General features: G+C 36.8%; 1 protein-coding gene across 26 annotated transcripts in view; it reads left to right on the forward strand.

Annotated features, from left to right (window-relative positions):
* Positions 1–6,612: 6,612 nt before the first annotated feature.
* LRRC4C (leucine rich repeat containing 4C) overlaps positions 6,613–12,344 on the forward strand; it is a 1,388,209-nt gene continuing 1,382,477 nt past the window's right edge. For 3 of the 26 annotated variants that reach the window (XM_058305518.2, XM_058305526.2, XM_058305538.2), the window contains exon 1: positions 7,270–7,573. The gene's annotated coding sequence lies outside the window, so the exon portion shown is untranslated. Of the gene's footprint in view, positions 7,574–12,344 lie in introns of all 26 variants that reach the window. The other 23 variants (XM_058305527.2, XM_058305549.1, XM_071218093.1 and 20 more) reach the window with 22 other exon arrangements.

A 12,344-nucleotide genomic window follows, 5' to 3' on the forward strand; every position in this document is an offset into this window, starting at 1 on the left:
GACAATGCTAAAGTTTATCCCTTGATTTTTATACATCTTTTGAACATTTTTAATGCAATGTGTTATATATTAAATGAATTTTTAGTACTTTGCTTTTTACTTTTACACTTTTACCATGACGATGTTAATTACACAGGTATTTTCTTTTAGGAGTAAAGGAAAAACCATTACTCCTATTTTTAAAATGAAAACTGACAACTCCCAATGGAATCAAGGTAACTTTTCATTACCACCACTTGAATATACACATTGAGGTGACTTCCAGACAGGTTTTATTGTTATGAAGTTATTTTTTGCCATTAATACTAATTTAGATTTTTAATTAAAAATGGCTTTTTAGAACTAGCCATTCAAATGCTTTAATTTGGAAGATTCTCTTACAAACTTTGTATACTTAAACACAATTACATAGACTGATTAATTTACCTTAGATTACAATTAGCAACCGATGGATTTTACTTTATGCATTTAGGAGAGGGCAGATATACATTTTTTAAAAAAACTCAATTTCATTAAACACGAACCAACAGTTTTTATCACTTTAAAGATCCAATACATAAAATGTTAACTTCTTAACCTGTTATCCCATAAATCAAAGAGATAACACCCAAGCCAAATAAGTTGAAACTGTTATTGTTTAAACAAAGACTGTTGTTTTCTTTTATTCTCTTTTCTTTACAGGAGCTTAAAACCTCTTGTCTTTGATAAAATTTTAAAACTGTGAATAATCTTAAAAGCATACTGACTTCTAGACTCTGGAATATAATATAATTATTTAATTCGCTTTAAGTATAATTTAGTAAGGATTTTTTCATAGCTTTTAAGGACTTTTCCTTTACTTAGAAAAATTTGGTAATAGGATAAGTAATTACCCTTATTTAAGGCTGTTCAAAGTTTAAAATGGGGAACTACAGGAAAATCTGATTTCTTTCCCCAGCCTAGAGGACAGAGTTTTAATCTACCAAACCCGGCCCCTGCATCGGAGCTCTGGCAAGAGAACGTCCTGGGGGCCGGGCAGGTTAAAGAGCTCAGAAAAAAAAAATTTAAGAATTATTTGTTAACTCAATATTACCATCCTGATATAAGAAGATATATGCTGAGCAAACAGGCAGAGATGAAGTTTTACATGGAAACACAACTTAGTTACTTAAAACATTTTTTTCTTTTTTTACAAAACAAGTTTAACTGTGAAACAGCACTTGAAAGATTTTCCTGAAGGCTTTCTTTTGCTGGCTTCTCCAGACTATGGGTTTGCGGTTTCCCCCCTTTATGGCTTTCTTAATTAATGGCTTATAACCAAAATGTTTCCAATGCTATGATACAGTTTTTCTTTGCTTTAGAACCACAATCAGAGGAGAGGCAAGGGGTAGACCAGACTTGCAGTAACTATAAGCAAAGGCAAACTCAGTTTATAATTACCATTACAATAGTTGAAGTTTAGGGGTAGGAATTTAGTTATACAATAACCATAATTAAAGGTAAGTTTAAATTATAATTACCATTACTATAGTAAGCACTAGATAGACTTGAAGTAGCCATAAACAAAGGTAAATTAGTTTAAGATTACCATTACAATAACTGAAATCTAGGCTACATCTACTCTGCTGTAATAATTTCAGTTATACATTTTTTTAATATATGTATAAAATTACAATGATTTCAACTCTTAGTTTTTAGAAAGCTTTTGCTTAAAATTAATTTGGGCACCTTTATTTATTAACTATGCAATTAAAACAATTTTATTAGTAACAACTCTGTACAGTTCTTCCGCCTTTCCAGCAATTAAATAAATTTCACTTGTGAGTTACGCATCAAATCCACTAGTAAGATAGTATTTGCATTTGAAGATTCATTTTTAGGTTGCCTTTCACTTTTATCCAACTTGTAACAGGTGAACCCCAGATCTGATTTCCTAGGCACAAGCAAACTGACAAAGTTAAATACAGATTTCAAAGTTAAACACAAGGTTATGGACAGATTAAAACAGAATAATTTTATATTTAGCATTTCTAGGAATTCTTTAACCTTAATTGATGGCACATGAGGTTTCCAGGTTTCAGACCTATTTGTTCCCTTTCTTTTTTACACCACATTAACTGGATTTCAGAGTTTCCCACTGAAGCTGCTCAGTGGCCATGTGGACCACCAGCAGGCAGAACTTCCAGATTCCTGAGAACAGACTCCCATCGGGAGCCTGCTGGCATGCCAGAAGCCCATGCTTATCATTCTAGAAAGAATGAAGAGACAACCTTTTAGTCTACTGACTTGGTGTTTCAGAGATCCTACCTAACCAAAGTTCACCATTTCACACAATTCAATACTACCATTAGGAGGCATGAAAACATACACTGGCATTGAATAAACTTACATGGCTACTAAAGAGCCATGGCACACAGAAAGAAACACAAAGCTCATCAATTCGACTCATAATTTCCATTTCTCCGGTATGGCCATTTTTGAGCTACCACTTGTTAATTATTTCAGCCTTAGCAAGGGGGAACTTCTAACAGGATTTTTTGCCTATCCTTGCTGTTTACAAAACAAGCTCATTTGCAATCCAGCACCAAAATGAAAACCTATTTCTGGCCAAACCTTTCCATTGCTCAACTCATATTCAGACCAAGCTTTATTACAAAAACCAATCCACTTTTCCATAACCAAAAATTCCCAAATCCAGATCAATTTTTCAGTATGCATTCCAGCGGAAAGCAGTGGGATACTGATGCCTCATTTCCTATGGTGGTGGGTGGGAGAGAGAGAGAGTGAGATAGAGAGAGGGAGGGAGGGAGGGAGGGAGGAAGGGAGAGAGAGAAAGGCCAAAATAAAGGCAGGCACAAGCAGCAGCGGCTGTTTCATCTTTTTCTTTTTTTTTACAATGAGTTAGGGAGCAGGACTTAAACCTATCACCGCCTCTCCCAGTATAACCAAACCTTTGTGTCTTAGTGAAGGCAAAACCAGATGCTAACCCACAGTTAGCTAAGAGCAAACGTCAGGCTTTTTTCCTTTTCTTTTCAGATCTGGAGAAGACAGCTTCTCCCCAAACTTTTAGAGGTACTAGGGTCCTCTTTGGGAGTTGATCAGGTTCCACTTCTAATGTTTAAAGTTAGGCTTTCCTGACAGTCTGCCCCCTGGGGAGTCCTACCCATCTAGCATGCAGAGATTTTTCATTCTCAGGATTTCTTTTTAAACACTTTGGTGTGTCTGATATTTTTCCCCAGGAAAGCTCTGGCAGAGCTCACAACCTCTTTCTGGACTAAAAGGAGTCCAGGGGAGCCCTGGATTCACCTGTGCCCTCCCAGGTTTCTTGGAGGTGTCCGAAAGGGGCGGTGAAATGCTACCATCTCTGGCCTTCATTGCAATCTCAGATGAGCCACCAGGAAATGTTGAGGAAGCAGAGAGATTTGATGATCGCATTTTGAAGGCCAGGACTCAGGAATATTCTTGAGAAGGAAAAAAATATTAACAACCGGCCAGGCCTGGGACTCCTGTCCAAAAACATGAGCCCTGAATAGGATTTCTGGGTTCCTTTTATACAGAGGATGTAGGTGCTGAGGAGTCAAACAGAGCTTTTATGAAAAAAAAGGACTTTTCTTTGTGTTTCTTAGAGTTTTAAGTGTTTGTCTGAGTACCAGATAGGTTTTGAATTAACATATCCCCCACATTCCAGGTAAGCTTGAATTAACATATCACCTACATTCCAGGTAAATTTGAATTAACGTATCACCCACCTTCTGTCTGGATGTAAGTTTGAGTACACATTCAGTCTACATCCTTCCTGAAAATTAATGCCTATAGGGTCTATATTACTTAATTGGCTTTTCAGTAACTAGGCACACTTGGATACAGAATTAGATAATTTTGAATTCATGCACAGGCTGTATTTGTTCTAATAGTTATTTCTTCCAGGAGAGAAGACTAATAATCATTTCTTGCAGGGTAAACAAAAAGAGAAGGGCTCAAAGGAACTCTTCTATCCTGGAATTCATGTATCATTATGTGTCCATTCTCCATAACTTACTACTTTTTGGGTAAGAATTGCGGGACTATTGCTGATACTGCGTTTTCTCAGTAGGAGGGAAGAGACATTTAATTTACATAGCAATCAGATTCCAAAGAAACTTTTCTTCAAATTAGTATATTTTCCAGCCAACCCTAGATTTCTAGGAGGCTGGATGAAATGTATTAGGCAAACTGGTGAGCAGTTTAATTTTATATCTCACAATTTTTAAAATTTTAATATATTACCCTGAAAGACCCAGAAATAAATTGCATGTAAGTGATGTCCCCTGGACATCCTTTTCCTTGGAGAGATACCAATTTTTCATGATCCATAGCTAAGAAATTCAATATCCAGGAATCCATTATCTAAGTTGCAATGATAATCTGCTAAAGTCAATCATGAAACTGAAATTCAAATGGCATTCCTGATTTAGGAACCATCCCCATTTTCTGGGTTCTTTTGTTGTCTTGTTAAGCATTTGTCAGTGCCTGATGATTCTGTTGGCTTCGGAGCAAATCTTGAGTGAGGAAGCCATGAACTGCCATTAGATTTTCTTTCTAAGTATTCTGTTTGTGTCAAAGGGATCTAGGCAATTAAGAGGGTTTTTTTTTCTTATTAAGTGTTGGAACACATAGATGAATGGTTGTATGTATATAATAAACTTTTAAAGATTTGGCAAATGTTATTCAACTTTGGACTTACAAAAACAAGATTAAAACAACTATTATTTATAATAGATTTAAATCAAATCACAACAGCAAAAGGGTTGATTAAATTATTCAACCTGTTTTAATGGGAGGCCCACAAAGACAGAGCTAACATAAGAAAACAAACATCTGCTCTCTTCATAAGACATTGTAGCACTTACAGGTCACTTATTAAACCAGGAAATACGTTAAGCCTATTATAAATATTAACTCATTCTAGTCATCTCAACAATTCTGTGAGGTAGGTATTAATGTCTTGCTTGCAAGTGAAAGAAAAAAAGAAAGAAAACTGAGAAAGCCAGTTAACTGATTCACAGAGAATAACCACCTGATATAAGACAAATATAAAATTTGAAACCAGGTTTTTCTGGATTCTTAAAATTAGCATTTAGACCATTTGGGCTTGGAGTTGTTGTATAGCTATTAGATACAATTAGACAATGGCTAAGATGAAATATTAGATATTTTAAAGTTTTCACATATTAATAAGTGAAATTAAAAGAGATTAATCAAAATTCTTTTACATTTTCCCTATGTGCCAAGGTTTATTAATAATGTGAAACTCGATACACAATAATTGTTTTAAGCAATTTTTCTATACATGTGATACAAAGGAAACAGAATTATTACTTTAGAATGGAAAATTTGCACAGAAATTTTATGTACTAATTTTAATTACCAAATTTACTTCTTTCCATTTACTTCAGTTTGTAGTTTAATCTAGTAGTTGCTACACTTTGAGACAAGTAGGTAATAAATGCTCTAATTTAGGGAATAAAAAATCATCATTCCTGTTAATACATTTTAATACATATCTGATTGTTAATTAGTGGTATCATTGTTATTTTTCCAATATTGAGAACAGATAATCTACTGGAGTTAATGTGAAGTGATTTGGCTAGTTGCTCTCTAAGTTATATACTACTTTAAATTTTTTAATATTTCAGTATTCCAGTTAATCAATTTCATTAAAATTTGTGTTTATTAAATTAGATTAAATATTTGTAGTTTTTGCTAAAATCCTTCTCCTGTGTCCTTTTTTGTGACATCTGCTGGCAATTCCTGGTATTACAATACTCCATAATTCACCCTTACCTGCCTTTCCCAACTCCCCAATACTTACTCAGATAATACCAGTTTAATTCAACTTAAGGAACTCCGTGAGCATCCTTGACTAAAAAGAGGTATTATATTATTATTATCATGGAAGTGGAAAATTTCGCATGCCAGAGGCTGAAGAATTATTACCTTAGCATACTATGCGAGTATCCTATTTCATTTTCATACTAAAATAGATATAAAAATTTCCCCCCTGAAAATTCCAAACTCATTCCTTGCCAGAGTGTTATGAATGATAATGCCAATAGTGTCAACCAATCCCCCTGGGTGACACTATACCACTCAACTATTATTCTATAATCTGATAATTATGTGATAAATACGAGCATTACACGTAAACTGTGCATGGGTACAATCTAACTCCATATTAAAAATGAATGAGCTGTATCTAGATCTCTGCCCACACTGGGTGCATGGCTGTGAAGCGGAATGCATGAGCAAACTTTTTATATTACCAGGAATCCATTTATCCACAGTCCCATCAGTCAAATTCCGATACTTGTTGCCAGCTCCAAGATTTATAGGCTGAAGGTGGTTTTTGAAATTGCCTTGTATTTCCACTTAACAGCCAGGGCAACAACATGTTAAAATTTTGCCTTGGTCTCCTTGGAACCTATTTATAAAGCTAATTTGTCTCCCTGGACATTTTTTTCTCTCTCTCTTTTTCAAATGCCAGCTCTAGGCTCCTAAACCATTAAACCCCCTTCTTTATCCCAAGCAAAATATTGTCACAGGCAACGCTGTTGCAGGACAAGTGATGATTCCAGTGATATAGTCCTCCCAGGCAGGATACAAACCATCTTGCCTCCTGGCCGGAGATGGATTCCCTGTCCTCCCCGCAGACACGCAGGCACACACACAGAGCACTGGGAAGAACACGTTTACAGTACTGCATGCCGACTGCCTTGAAGAAACTGTAGCTAACCACCTTATTAGTATTCTTGCCTCCACCGTGTTTCACTTGCAGCATCAGAAGGCTGAGCAAAATGCAGTAGAACAGGGACAGACACAGCTCTGGCAATCATCTCAACGCAGGCTGCCGAATGTTGGGGGCGGGGGATGCAGCACATCAAGATTAATAACCTTGCCAAAATCCGGGGCACCCTGCAAGCAGATACCTCTGCTGATTGACCTGCTCCTGGCTTGATAAATCTGCCTGGGGGAGAGGGATTCGGAATCTACCTAGTCCTGGGGACCCCTGATTTTGGATGTTCTTTTGATCCTCCACCCATCTGGGAAGGTAACAGCGAGCCGTACCATCTGCAGCACACAACAGCTATTGGAGGTTACTACTGACAGTTTTCATTACACTGGTTTGTGTGAGTGTGTGTGTGTTTGTGAGTGTGGGTGTCTGCTCTTGCGTGAGAGTGTGCATGAGTGTCCGTTTGTGTGTGGGTGTTTGTGTGACAGCCAAAACAGGTACATCGTACAGCAGGAGATTGCAACAGCGTGAAAATATTCCCAGGGTATTTGGGCTCCCAGTCTGTAGCCCCCAGCTTTCACCACCCCCTTCCTTTTCCGTCTCCCCCCTTCTCCCTTTGCCTTTGGTGAGTTTTTGGCTTACTTTTTGGCGGAGTCTTTTGGACATGTTTCTGCTGGTGTTGGAAGATCAGATAAATGGAATCTTTGAAAACTGATTATTTTTCTCCTATGTGACTTTACAAAGAAGAAAAGAGAGTAGCGCAAGACAAGCTGGAGGATTGTAAATTTTAAATTCCTTGGTGAACTTTGAGGATCCATAAAGAAGGTAAGTCACGGGACTACTTGGATCTTAGTCCTTGTTTTCCTGCAATGTTTATGCTTTCCTGTTTGTTTTCAGAAATCCATATGCAGCTTATAAGCAGATTTCTAAAGATTGTAATGCTCAGAAGAACTTGGTGTGTGGCATTTTGGGTTTTATTTTCATGCCAAATAGAGTATTTGCATTTGTATAACCATCTCCCCCCCACAACCCTCCTCCCATTTTTATACTTCCTTTATTCTCCAACATTTCACAGTATATTCTACATATATGAAACCAGGAAAAACATGATTCCTGTCTTCTCCCTCCTTGAAATACTTTAAAAATGTGAGCTAAAAGAAACAAATCAGAAAAGCTACTGGGCAGAGGCTCTGAGTTAGAGGCAAAAAGTGTGGCTGTTCAGAGACTGGGGTTGGGGGCTGGGAGTGTAGTCCCGACTTCTTTGATAACTTAATAGTAGACTTTTTTAAGCCCTTATTTTTTTCTTGAATAGTTAGATCTGCTCTGGATTATAATGAATGTGTGGAATACAGAAAGCTCCTTCAACTGCTCTTAATTGGAACAAATGAGAACAAAGTAGAAATTGTTTAGTATTTTGAACCTCTCTTTTTTGCACTGATTTTCTTGCGATTGCATTTCATTAACCTTTCTGATGGCAGGTTCCCTCATTAAGACTAATGTTTTCCTCGTTTTGGATCATCCCTTTACCCTGTGTGGCCCCTAGAGAAGGGAGTGTGGTTGCCAATTGCTTTTAATTGTCTACTCTTGGCTATAAAAGCAAGAGACATCAGGAATTCAGGTGACTTTTGTCAAACATCCTGCCTAACTCAATCTCTGATTCTCTGTAGTGTTTCCTGCTGGTTTGGTGGTTAGCTTTGCCTTTCTCTTTTTTTTTTTTTTTTTTTTAGTTCTCCTTTCCTTCAAAGTGAAAGGCAGAGATTATTATTTCACCTGTTCCCATCCTGAGGTTATTTAATTAAACCAAAATACCATTTCATTGTGATAGCACCTGTGTTCCTGAATTTGTGAATATTTTTTTACCTCTGCATTGGCATCACTTAGCTTTTCCAAATAACTGGGAATCACTTGTAAATGTATTTCTTAAATGCTGAGCTCCCAAGTGAGAGACTTAGTCTTCTTCAGTCAGTGCATATGGATGGTTTATCCTAAAAGCAATGCTGATATTTCATGGAATGTTCGCTAACTCAAACTGTAGTTACTATGAACCTATTCAAAGAAGAGATGACAGGTATGTTAACTAGGCAGAGAACATACAAAGGTGTTTCTCTCCAATTACTGATGTGTATGTATATAGAGAAGGTACAAATTATGAGATTTATTCAGAGTAGATTGGCTGAGTCAAAGATTTATGAGGGCATCCAAGTTGAGAGATGTCAGATATACTCAAAACATTAATATTTCTTTTTTCTTCTAAGGGAGGGGGGCAATCCCAAAAATCTTCAACTAAAAAAAAACAACCAACTATTAAAAGATGATGCTATTGTTAGGAACTCTGGTATTAAGGATAGGCTATTCTTTCCATATATCTAATGATTTTTGCTTAATGGCACTGGAGGAGAGTTAAGGAGGGCAACTGTTAAAAGGTCTTCTCTGTCTCTCTCTCTCTTTACCCCACATAGTGCTCTTGGTAAAGATATGATAGGAAAACTGGTCCTGTCAGTATAATTTATAATATGTCTTTCTGGTCACCTATTTCTGATCACAATAATTTTATCTGTTACCCATAACTTCCAGCTACATTTATCTAGTTAAGAAAGGGGCTTTTTAAAATTTTATATTAGCTTGGGTATATAGGAGAAATCCCAATTAAAACTTGTTGTTGTTATTGTTTTTTTGCATGGGGCAAACAATCTGGTACGAAGCTTGAAAGAAAGTGCAATATATAAATAGGAAATACAAAGTTTACTGTTTTAGGGAGAGAAAAAGACATTGATGCTTCAAGTGCCAGCAGGTTATGTCAGGGTATTGGTGGCTCCCTGGTATCTGTCCTTGGCCTCCCTGGACAATCATCATTCTTAGGTTGGTCAGCTCCTCATTAACCTACAGTTCCTGCAAACTAGTATCAGGTATGGAAGGGCAGTATTTTAGGTCAGCTATTTGTGTTAGGACTATTGTGAATAAAAAGAAACACTTTGAAAATGCCATTCTGCAGGTTGGCAAATTAGTGCCTCTTTTTTATCGAGTCTATTTAATTCTGATTGTTCCTCCTCCCATTCACATTCTCATCCATGGGTATATTTAGACTTGTGGTGTTGGTAAAAATTAATTGCATAGATTATTCTCAACACCATCTCAAAAGAAAAAAAGAAAAAAGGATAGCATAGCATCTTGGCTTTGTATATTTGAGATTTAATAATTGTAATGAGTGAATCTTCTAGCAATAGCAACACTTTCATTATCACTAGCTTTAGGCTAATAATAGAAGTGGGGTACGAGCCAACTCAGGATTTTCCTATTACAGCTTATGCAATGTGCAAAGCAACTCCCTTGTAGCTCAAGGGCCCCTGATGATGATGGTGCAACTGTAACTTTGCATCTTTATTATCAACCCAGGTCAGAGCAATGGTAAACAGCTCTCAATCAGAACTGGCTCAAGATCCATGACTTTCTTTTGTGTTTTGGAAGTTTGTTTTATGGTAAGAATGTTGGGGGTAGGGTGGGGTCAATTAGGGTTGATTTTCTTGCTTAGTGACCTCTGAAAAGAAGAAAGGTGGGAGAGGTGAGGAACTCTTCCATTTCAGTAGAAGTAACATATCAGAGTTACCAAAGAAAAGGCTGAAGTTCCCCAGAAGAAATACATGTGTTATATATATATATATTTTATAATAATAAACTTTATTTTCAGAGAAGCTTTAGATTTAAAGGGTTGCTTTTAGTTTATTGGGGGAGAAAAAAGGAAATTCCAGTTCTTTATTTCCAGTCAAGTGATCATTCTTTCTCTAGTCTTTGCTCAAGTTAGCCAACTAGGCCCAACATGCTCTAGTATGTTTCTATCTTTTTTTTTTTAATTATTTGCTTTTTTTTTTTCTTTTTTTCTTTTATCTTTTTAAGACCTGGGGCACTTAGCCCCATTAATGGTTCTTTCCTTTAGTAAAAAACAGAGCTGACAGCTGGAAAGTCAGCTCTCAAGACTTTCACTAAAGGCAGTCAGGAAGATCACTCAGTAAGTTGAAGAGCAAAAAGCAGATCTTGGAGGCCTGGGCCCAGGATGTGTGTGAGGACCAGGGGAATTGAACTTGAAGTTTTGATTGCTGAGTCATGACAACAGCCTGGAGCTGTGTGTTAGCTTCACAATCTGATGATGGGATTTGGGTTAATGTAACTAGGATAGAGCATTGGCTATGTTAGATAATGCAGCCCCTTGGGATGAAGGAGTTATGCTGTCTGATGACAGATGCATCTGAGTGCTTTTGCTGTTTTTAGTCACTGAAACATAACTTCTTAGGGTCCCCCAATAAATTAGAAGGGATCAGACAAATTAACAGATGTGAGGATAGGGCAGGGGCTTTGCAACTGACTAAATCCACTGACTCAATTATCTGCCCAGCGTTTGGGACATTCAGCAGTCACAGATAAGTTACGGTGACTGGGGTTAGAATGAGAAGAAGGAAAAGCTCTGGATTGAGAATGAGAAGACATCAGTTAAGCATTAACGTACTGGCAAATTTCTCAAAATCTCAGAACATCAATTACTCCTATATAATTTGGAAATAAGCAATCTTAACTCATAGTGTTGACAGGAGGAGTATGATGAAATATTGTATGAGAAAATGATCTATAATTATGTATTGCTATTTAAATATAAGATTTTAGGGTAATAATTGCTTCATATATGGCTCAAGACACTATAAAATGATTCATCCAATGTAATTGCAAATTAACTTGATTAGCAGAACTTGTCTTTTCTTTAGGATGGGTGATGTTTACATTGTTAGAGTTTGGGTGTTTTTTCAAGTGCTCTGACTCTTCTTAGTAACTTCTGTAGTATGTTTTTAGTTACTGGTGTGTGGATGTATGCATGTGTGCATTTGTAAGTAATTGACTAATTGATAGGAGACATAATTTTAGATTCATGAGAAATAGAAACTATGTGATGATTTGAAACCGTTGGCACTGAGTCTCTAGAGGACACAAAAACTTGGCCACTCTAGTCTTTTCTATGGGAATACATAGGCCATTACAGAGCTTGTGGGCTCCAAATAACTCAAGTACGACTAGGATGTTGACTAGAAATTGAGCAAAACCTGGAAATGGTATAAACAGGATAGTTATACACAATAATAGCACAGGCCATGATGAATGCCACAGTGAGTTGGAGAAACCACACATTTGGGGGACGGATGGATAAGGATTAAGAGGTTGAGGTGGAGATCATGAGGGCAGGAGGCTGTGGTAAGGAAGAGCACTGGTTTTGGAGTGGGACAGACTTGGGGTCAAATACCTAACCTCTTGGAACCTAAGTTAACTAATCTGTAAAATAGGAGCAATGAGTCATTTAAAGAACTTCAATGATGAGTGAATGCATGCATGTAAAGTACCTGGTAAATGCCTTGAACCAAACTTGGAACTTTACAGGTAGTTTGCATATATTTTCTCATTCCTCTTCACAGTTATGAATTTGGTGTATTTTGCATCCTAATGCAAGTGGGAAAAAAACAAACAAACAAAGAAATACAACCTTAGTGCTAAAGAAAAGTGGAGAAAGCTGTACTTATTATATGGAAATCAACTTAATTTCGTATACCTTGGTTTCATC

This window comes from Dasypus novemcinctus, chromosome 10 (assembly GCF_030445035.2).
Source record: "Dasypus novemcinctus isolate mDasNov1 chromosome 10, mDasNov1.1.hap2, whole genome shotgun sequence".
Lineage (NCBI taxonomy): Eukaryota > Metazoa > Chordata > Mammalia > Cingulata > Dasypodidae > Dasypus > Dasypus novemcinctus.